The sequence below is a fragment of the Leucoraja erinacea genome, chromosome 4 (genome assembly GCF_028641065.1).
Source record: "Leucoraja erinacea ecotype New England chromosome 4, Leri_hhj_1, whole genome shotgun sequence".
Lineage (NCBI taxonomy): Eukaryota > Metazoa > Chordata > Chondrichthyes > Rajiformes > Rajidae > Leucoraja > Leucoraja erinaceus.
Window position 1 is genome coordinate 36,715,412 of NC_073380.1, and position 9,784 is coordinate 36,725,195.

The 9,784-nt window shown below is 40.5% G+C and overlaps 1 long non-coding RNA gene across 1 annotated transcript; it reads right to left on the reverse strand.

Moving 5' to 3' along the window:
* Window positions 1-834: 834 nt before the first annotated feature.
* LOC129696277 (uncharacterized) lies at window positions 835-3,852 on the reverse strand. Its single transcript, XR_008723300.1, has 2 exons — window positions 3,640-3,852; window positions 835-2,660 (listed from the first exon to the last, which is right to left on the reverse strand). It is a non-coding gene; the product is annotated as an uncharacterized LOC129696277 (long non-coding RNA).
* Between the last annotated feature and the right edge of the window lie 5,932 nt (window positions 3,853-9,784).

Sequence of the window (9,784 nt, forward strand, 5' to 3'; positions counted from 1 at the left end):
ATATTATCATTTTCCAACGATCAATAGATTTACGATCAGCTCCTGTGGATTGGAGGATAGCTAATGCTATCCCACTTTTCAAGAAAGGAGCGTGAGAGAAAACGGAAAATTACAGACCAGTTAGCCCGACTTTGGTGGTGTGAAAGATGCTGGAGTCAATTATTAAAGATGCAATAATGGGGCATTTGGATAGCAGTAAAAGGATCTGTCCAAGTCAACATGGATTTATGAAAGGAAAATCATGTTTGACTAATCTTCTGGATTTTTTTGCCACAAGGCTTGGTGTTGGGGCTGCAACTGTTTACCATATATATTAATAATTTTGAAAAGGGAATTAGGAGCAAAACTAATGCATACATACCTACATATGTACCCATGCGCTGCTGTGACCCGAGCCCCGGAGATTCGGAGGCTCCAACCGCAGGCCTGGCAGACAGTAATATCGGAGCCTGCGGGTCCCTGCTGGGAGACCGCTTTTCGGGGCTTCCGCAATGGCAAATTATTCTGCCCGAGTAGCGGGGGTCGAGGATGACCTGGAGCGGGGCCTTACATCATCGCCCGGCGTGGCTTAAATGGCTGCGGCACTTTTCTAGCGCACGCCGGGGGCTCCAACAACCTCTATGAGGTTCAAGTGACAAATAAATTGTATTGTGTATTGTGTATATTTAAATTAATCTGGCAAGTTGGTCAAATAACATGGGCACCTTCTTGCTTTTTTTGCGACATGGATTTTTTAAATGTGAATGTCTCATATCAACACATTTGTGGGTCAACAGTATTTTGTATCAACCCCCACAATTTCAAATAATTCTCAATTGAACTTCTTAAACAGGAAAACAATTTTTATTTACATCATTTTGTGTGGCTGTCAAGGTAGCTGTGTAGACTGTAATTATGAGACTGCCGGGCAGTATCACTGTGAATGGTGGTGGCTGTGTGTTTTAATGCAAGTGTGAAAAGGAGAGTAAATTTAAAGAGACAATGTGAGAGCCATCAGGGTTTCATCCAGGAACCAATTTAAAGGCAAGTTTCCATCAATTACAGTATTTTAATTGAAAATCTTACTCTTAATATTCTTCCTAATTAGGCTTTTTGTGTTCCCTCTTGAACCTTGTGTCTCCCAGAGCCTCTGGGGAGGTTCTGGAGATACAATAACCCAATTTTGAGGCAAATAACCATCTTTAAAACTGCCTTTAATTCTACATTCTCCGAGGATGCTGGATGCCACGACAATCTCTTGCAACAAGTACAGAAAGGCAGTCAGCTGCAAAAAGATCAAAGAGAGGAAAGAGTATGGAAGGGAAAGGCTTTTCAGAATCATAATCTGATTTTATTTTCCAAGTATGTTTTGCAATATACGAGGAATTTCATTGGCCAGGTCAGTCATACAATTAAAAGCAACAGCACTCAAAAACACATTTTAATACGGACATTCACCAAAGTGACTCCTACACATTCCTCACTGTGATGGAAGGCGAAATAAAGTTCAAGTCCCTTCCTTTTGTTCTTCCTCGGTCGGGGGCCTCAAGCCCCCCGTTCAAACTCCGTTCAATGGTGAACTCCTCTTGGTCTCCAGGCCTATAGTGCTGCACAAATCACTGCACCACATGCATCTATTTATTCATTTTTCACATGGTTCATATGCAGCTGGATATTAACTTGCTGACATGGAAAGAGATGCAGTGAGCATTCAATAGTTCAGACTTCTGTGCGAATTAAGGGACTGCTTGATGGGCTGAGGGTAATCGAGATTGGCTGATTGTCATTCTTTTGCAAGAACTGATGGAAGTTCTTATGGAAAAGCTGATGAATTGACTACGGGATGAGCTGGTGGGCTCGAGGATTGCTGGATGAGTGTTTTAGAAATATAGAAAATAGGTGCAGGAGGAGGCCATTTGGCTCTTCGACCCAACACCGCCATTCATTGTGATCATGGCTGATCAGCCCCAATCGATAACCCATGCCTGCCTTCTCCCCATATCCCTTGATTCCACTAGCCCCTAGAGATCTATCTAACTCTCTCTTAAATCCACCCAGTGATTTGGCCTCCACTGCCCTCTGTGGCAGGGAATTCCACAAATTCACAACTCTCTGGGTGAAAAAGTTTTTTCTCACCTCAGTCTTAAATGGCCTCCCCTTTGTTCTAAGACTGTGGCCCCTGGTTCTGGACTCGCCCAACATTGGGAACATTTTTCCTGTATCTAGCTTGTTCAGTCCTTTTATTCATTTAGCTGTTTCTATAAGATCCCCTTGCATCTAACAAGAGTGTTTTATTGTCATGTAGAACAATTTTCCTGCATCTAGCTTGTCCCAGATAGAACAATTAAATTCTTACTTTCAGCAGCACAACAGAATCTGTAAACATAGTACACTGTAAACAATATGATAAGATCTCCCCTCATCCTTCTAAACTCCAGTGAATACAAGCCTAGTCTTTTAAATCTTTCCTCATGACAGTTCTGTTAGGTTATTTGATGGTTAGGACAGGTTTAGAGGGGTATGGGCCAAATGCAGGCATGTATCGCCATTTGCATTAGTTTTGTGCAGTTAATAAATCACAATTTCACACAATGTACATAAGACGGCAGTTTTTTGACAAATACTCTGCAGTTCGGTGCAGGAGATCTTGTCGATGAGTATTCTGGACCCACTGTTGACATCTGAAATTACAGGAGATATCATTTAGGATTAACTAATAAGAAGAAAGATGATCATAACTACATGCCTGAACAATGGATGATATATCACTTAAATGCAATTGTTTTCAGTTGTGTGGAGATCTGTATGTTGAAGATGTATTTTGCCTCTAATATGTCAATTTACCTTAAATGTAGAAGAGCTTATTAAAATCTTCTTACAAAGACCATTAAGTATTTTCTTTCTATCCTCTTTTGGACCCAAGGCATAGCAGAGCTGCCAACTCTCACGAAGAGGTAAGGGAGGGAGAGAGGGAAGGGAGGGAGATCGAGAGAAGAGAGGGAGAGAGAGAGATCGAGAGAAAAGAGGGAGAGAGAGAGATCGAAAGAGGGGAGACAGAAGAGAGGGAGAAGGGGGAGAGGGAGATGGGGAGAGGGAGAAGAGGGGGGGGAGAGGGAGAAGGGGGAGAGGGAGTGGAACGATAGCACATTATAACGCGCAGCCGTCCCATTCCGACCAAAGATTATAGAGCAGAGCTGCTCTCGTATCTTTGATTGCGGCCGCCGCCGCCTAACCCCCCGGCCCACCATTGCACCCAAAGATGATAGAGCAGAGTTGTATAATATTTGAATGGGCGGGCTTGTGATCACGGCGGGCTTGTGATCTTTGCTTGTGATGTCTCGACAATTCGAGGGATATAATAGGTAACAGCCGCCGCATTCTCGGACACGAATCTGAGCTCGAAAAATCCCGTGGCCACTGGGCCTAATGTGTCCGCGGGCCATATTTTGGAAATAAATCCCTTACAAGAACAAAACCTAAAATGTACAGAAGTGTTAAAACTGTCTTTATTATTATGGTAAGTAAAGATCTATTAAACATAAGTCTAATAACTTTCTAATGTACCGACAAACCCATTTCCCAATGGCTGTTGATGGGAGAACAGAAAATAACATTTTCACGACAGAATATCGACTGAAAATAATAAAAATATTTTCTCACCTTTCTTTTTTATTGGGGAACCTAAAGAATGACAGGTCGGGTCGTTTAGATTTACGATTAGAACAGTTGATAGCGGAGCAGTGAGATGTAGATTTAGCTGAGGACGCCATTACAGCCCAATAAATGCTTAACAATATGGCGTCGACGGTCACACACGTCATACTACGCGTTTTTCGAGGAGTGGTCTATCTTGTCCCTCTACGATCTTTGGACAGGATAAACTATATACAAGACATCTCCCTTTGTCCTGTGCAGCGCCACCTGCTGCACGGGAGAAGCAACGGGGTCCTCCCACCCCACACAGTCCACCAAACATCACACTTGTTTTGCTGGAGTGAGGTAACTGCCCGAGTGATTGGTTATTGTCCTTCCAGAATGGTGAATCTGTGGAATTCTCTGCCACAAAAGGTAGTTGAGTCCAGTTCATTGGCTATATTTAAGAGGGAGTTAGATGTGGCCCTTGTGGCTAAAGGGATCAGGGGGTATGGAGAGAAGGCAGGTACAGAATACTGAGTTGGATGATCAGCCATGATCATATTGAATGACGGTGCAGGCTCGAAGGGCCGAATGGCCTACTCCTGCACCTATTTTCTATGTCTCTATGTTTCATTTGTTTATTATTTGCAATAAAGATCTGGAGAAGGCAAGGAATGTAAAGGGCCTGTCCCACTTTCCCGAGCAGCTCACGAATTCTCCCGAGTTTTCCCCTTGATTCAAACTCGGAGAATGTTCGTAACGGGTCTATAGGAGGCTGTAGGAGTCCGTAGATATATCGTAGCGGCTCGTTATGTCAGCCGTAGCTACTCGGGGCATTAAATGTTGCAATATTTCTGCTCCTGACTGTCTTTCACTCGTGGACATTTTTTGTCATGTTGGAAAAAACGTCCCAACTTACCTGATGCCCTGAGTACCTATGGCTGACATAACGAGCCGCTACTATATATCTACGGACTTCTACGGCATCTTACGGACCCGTTACGAACATTCTCCGAGTTTGAATCAAGGGGAAAACTCGTGAGAATTCGTGAGCAGCTCGGGAAAGTGGGACAGGCCCTTAAGGATTCCAAGTTTGCTGATGATATAAAAATAAATGAAAGGGCATGTTGTGATGAGGACATTATGATACTGCAATGACATACAACTGGATTGATTAAAATATTGCCAAATGGGGCTCAATTTGGGGAAGTATGAGGTCATGCACTTTGGTAAAAAGAATGGAAAGACTGATTATTATCTAAATGGAAATAGTCTGCAAATGAGTGAAGTTCAGAGGGAGTTCAGTGTTCTGGAGCATAAATCACAAAAAAGTTAGGCAGATTCAACAAGTAGTTGAGAAGGAAAATAGAACGTTTGCCTTCATTTAATAAGGAAGGACTTGTTACATTTCTACAGGGTGTTGGTGAGGCCTCACCTGGAATACTGTATACAATTTTATCCCCTTAACATAAAAAGGATATAGTAGTATTGGAGGCAGCCCAAATGACATTTATGAGGTTAATTCCTGGAATAAGAAGATTGTCCTATCAAGAGAGACTGGCCAATTTGTGTCAGTATTCCACAGATTTGGGAAGAATAAGGAGGAACCATATTAAATCATATAAGATCCTAAGGGGTCTCCACAGGATACGTGTTAAAATGTTCACTAATAGGAGAGTCACAATCAAAGGGACATGGTTACAAAATAAGGGCTGATATTTTAAAACTCAGGTGCGTAGAAATTTAATAATTTAATCTCTCAGAGGGTTGTGAATCTCTGGAGTTATTTGGCACAGAGAGTGGTGGAAGCTAGAACATTTTACATTTACAAGGATGTTGCCAGGGCTAAATGGTCTGAGCTATAGGGATAGGTTGAGTAGGCTGGGACTCTATTCCTTGGAGCACAGGAGGATGAGGGGTGATCTTATTGAGGCATATAAAATCATGACAGGAATAGATTGGGTAGATGCACAGAGTAGGTGAATTGAGGACCAGAGGATACAAGTTTAAGGTGAAGGGGAAAAGATTTAATAGGAATCTGAGGGGTAACTTTTTCACACAAAGGGTGGTTGGTGTATGGAACAAGCTGCCAAAGGAGGTATTTGAGGCAGGGACTACCCAACATTTAAGAAACAATTAGACAGGTACATAAATAGGACAGGTTTGGAGGGATATGGACCAAGCATGGGTAGGTGGGACTAGTGTAGCTGTGACATGTTGGCCGGTGTGGGCAAGTTAGGCTGATGGGCCTGTTTCTACACAGTATCATTCTATGACTCTAGGTATATATTTGAAAGATTGAGGAATTGAAGGTTATGGGGAACTGTCACAGATGAGGTGTTGAAGCCAGCATAGATTAACAGTGATTTAATTGAATGATGAAGCAGTCTTGAGGGGCCTGTTGGTCTACTCCTGCTCCTACTTTGCTGTGTTCTTGTTTTATTTTCATAAAATACTTGGGCGATATGAAGAAATTGGAAATCTAAGAGGACTTTGCACTCAAATGCTAACTTGCCTCCTAGCTTGTGAAATATAATTAATTGAAAAGAAGCTGTTTGCTCCCGTAATAAGAGACTGCTTATACACGTTTGGATTTGAGAAACCTTTGTAGGTCACAGAGACCTTTTTTCATTTGTGAAGTTGCCTTTGTCTCATATTATGCATTGATGTATGAATCTGCTCGGCCCAGCAGAAATTTAATTTTACATATATTCCCGGTTAAGGTAATATGAGATGGTGTGTAGTTGAAAGCTACTTTAGTCACCTTAGTTACTTGATCTAGCCTACACTTTCTCTCCACCATGATGTATTATTTCTGATGTTGCTTGGAAAAGAAATCTGGGAAAATTAGTTAGAGATCTGCTAAACAATGGACAACTGTGCCTGCAGAAAGTTTAAAAAGTAATGAAACAGTGACCAGGTGATGCCACCTGCACAATGTATTGATTATTACAATCCAATCACTATTTGCTGAATTTATCACACAGGTTCCCAAGTTGCTCTAATACCAATATTTTTGAAAGCCTGAAGGAATGAATTTAATATAGGAGAAAATTATCATTGAGGTTACTTCATTACAATATGTGTCAGGTCCCTTCAATGGGCATACCTTAGAATTTTATGAGACCAGGTTGTTTTGAAAGATTGCTGGCTATCAAATAAGAATGCAGTTTAGAATCAAACCTGACCCCTATATTTCTGTGAGTCTTTCTGTATTTTTTGCAAAGAGGTTTGGGAGATTTATGGACTAAGATTCAACATCGCATTATTGACCTCCAAATGTCTGAAAATAAATAATGTTAGCTTAAATTCATAGGATTCCTCTTCTCACCTTAAACTCATGCCCTGAAGCATTTGAGATTTCCATCCCCTCAAAATTTGATATTCTTTTATATGTCACCCTTCAACCTCGGCACTACAGAGAAAACAATCCAAGTTTGCCGAATCTCTCCTTATAGCAAATACCCTCCAATTCAGACAACCTCCTGGTAAATCTCTCCTGCACCTTCTCTAAAGCCTTCACATCCTTCCTATAGTGTAGCGACTAGAACTGCAGACAGTACTCCCTATGTGGCCGTAGCAACATTTTACACACTTTGAAGTTAACCAAACTTTTACACAGTCTCTTTCCATCTGCTGTTTCCTCCTCCTCCTCCTCCTCCTCCTCCTCTCCTTTCTCCTGTTGACAGCCGCAGTAGATTGTGAGGAATGTAGAAAACATTGATGATATCCCTGGAAGACTGTGAATGTGAAAATTCATTAATCAAATCCTCATTAAGGATTTAATGAATCTTTAAGTAGCCACATAACCAAGGATCACTCACACCCCAGTCATTCCTTCTTCTCTTCCTAATTGGGTGGAAGATACAAAAGCTTGAAGGCATGTACCATATTCAAGAACCGATTCTTCCCTCCTGTTATTAGACTCTTATACGGACTAAGGATATATTCCTGATCTGCCAACCTACCTCCCTGTGGCCGTTGAATTTTTTTTATTTGCAATTTCTTGTAGCTGTAAAACTATATTCTGTACTTTGTTTCTTTTCTCATTTTGCACTAACTATTGTCTTTGTGTATGTAATGATTTACCTGGGTAGCACACAAAACAAAGCTTTTCATTGTATCTTGGTACATGTGACAATTTTAAACCAATACCAATACCTAGCAACACCAAGCAACATGTACATAATGCTGTCAATTTATGAATTTACAATTCCCCAATCCTTTAGTGCCATTATTGTATTCAAAGAGATTTAGAAGATTATGGGCACCAATTTTGTAATTTGTACAGCAATTCCTGCAGCCTCGTAGGATTCATTCCATCTAGATAAAGTAATTCCTATTTTAAGTCCTCCTAATCACTTTATTATTTTCTCTTTGTTTAACTCTTTCTCTTTCTTTGGTAAACACTAATGGAGAACATTCATTTAGTATCCTTCATATTTTCTTCATCCTCCAGTGCAACTCCACTTTCGTCCATAATCAGTCTTATGGGCCTGTCCCACTTGCAGATTTTTTTAGGCAACTGCCGGCGACTGTCATAGTCGTAGCAGGTCGCCGAAAAGCCGGCGACAACCTACATCATCCTGGCGACAACCTACGACAGCATCTATGTCAGGAGAAGTTAATTGACGTCAAACCCACTGTCGCCGAAAATATTCCAACATGTTGAAAATTTAGCGGCGCCCTTCGGCCCACCCAGTCCGCACCGACCAGCAATCCCCGCACATTAGCACTATCCTACACATACCTGGGACAATTTACACATAGACCAAGCCAATTAACCTGCATACTTGTACGTCTTTGCAGTGTGGGAGGAAACCAAAGATCTCTGAGAAAACCCACACAGATCACGGGGAGAACATACAAACTCAGTACAGACAGCACCCGTAGTCGGGATCGAACCCGGATATCCGCCGTTGCAAGCGCTGTAAGGCAGAAACTCTACTGGTGCGCCACCATAGCCGCCCTTATTCATGGAAATGCTTCACATTTGTGTATGTAAACTATACAAGTTAAGTACATTAAATATTTACTCTAAAATTATTTGGGTCCTAAATAACTTCATTTGTAAACAAGTAATATATTTACCATGTAACATATTGTGATATTCTCCGTGTTGTGTTCACAAAATAAAATTAATGTGACAATAAAACATTTCTTGAACAATTTTGTTTTGAATAGAACAAATATGTTCAGAATTCCTTAAAATATTATTCAGAAAAGCTCCTGCAGTTAGCAAAGCAAGGTAAAAAAATCTAATTTAGGATGGTAAACAGATTTAAATATTAATAAGGTCTTGTTCAATAATTGAACAATTCAAAGACCTTTATTTTTTAAGATTAATACAAAACCGTTGTAGGTCAAGGCAGCAAGCCTGTGCCAATGATTCTCCTCCTTGGACATTAAAAACACAGCAGCTCATAATCCTCTCAGCAGGATTAAATTAATTTCATATAGGTGCGGCTCGAATTAGGAAATGAGTCATTTTAAATTTGGTAATCTTATGGGTTTTTTGAGCCAAATGTTCTTGATGATTTTAAAAATTATTTAAAAAATGTTTTAAAAATCCTTTTTTAAAATGCTGATAAAATCAGGATAAAATTAACAAGATTTCTTTTTTGGTCTCTCATGTAATTCTAAACATAATCAAAAATGTATATTTGTATCGAGAAAACCAGTTACTCATTTACATTGTGAGAGAGAGAGGCTCAAGGGGAAGCAGACATCTATTTTGTAGGGTTTTATGTGTAAGAGTCCAAAGAAGGTTCCCGACCCCAAATGTCGCCTACCCATTTCTCCAGAGAAGCTGCCTGATAACACTGAGTTACCTCAGTAACTTGTGACTTTTTATGTTTAACAGAGTAGCTTCTTCTAAAAAGAAGCAGGAAATACTGTTACAGGTCAAGCTAATTTGTGAAGAAAGTAAAGGAATTGATGTCTCGGATCAATGACACTTCATCAAAACACTGTTGATGGTCGGAACCTGAAACGTTGAAGTTTTCTTTCTTTCCACAGATCCTGCTAGGCCTGCTGAGTGGTACTAGCACCTCCAGTCTTAAAAAAAAATCTTCTCCTTTTAAAGAATTTTGATGGTCCTGTAGTCAAAGTCAAAGTAAACTTTATTGTCAATTCAAATAATGCAACAAGCAGTTACACAGAGGATTGA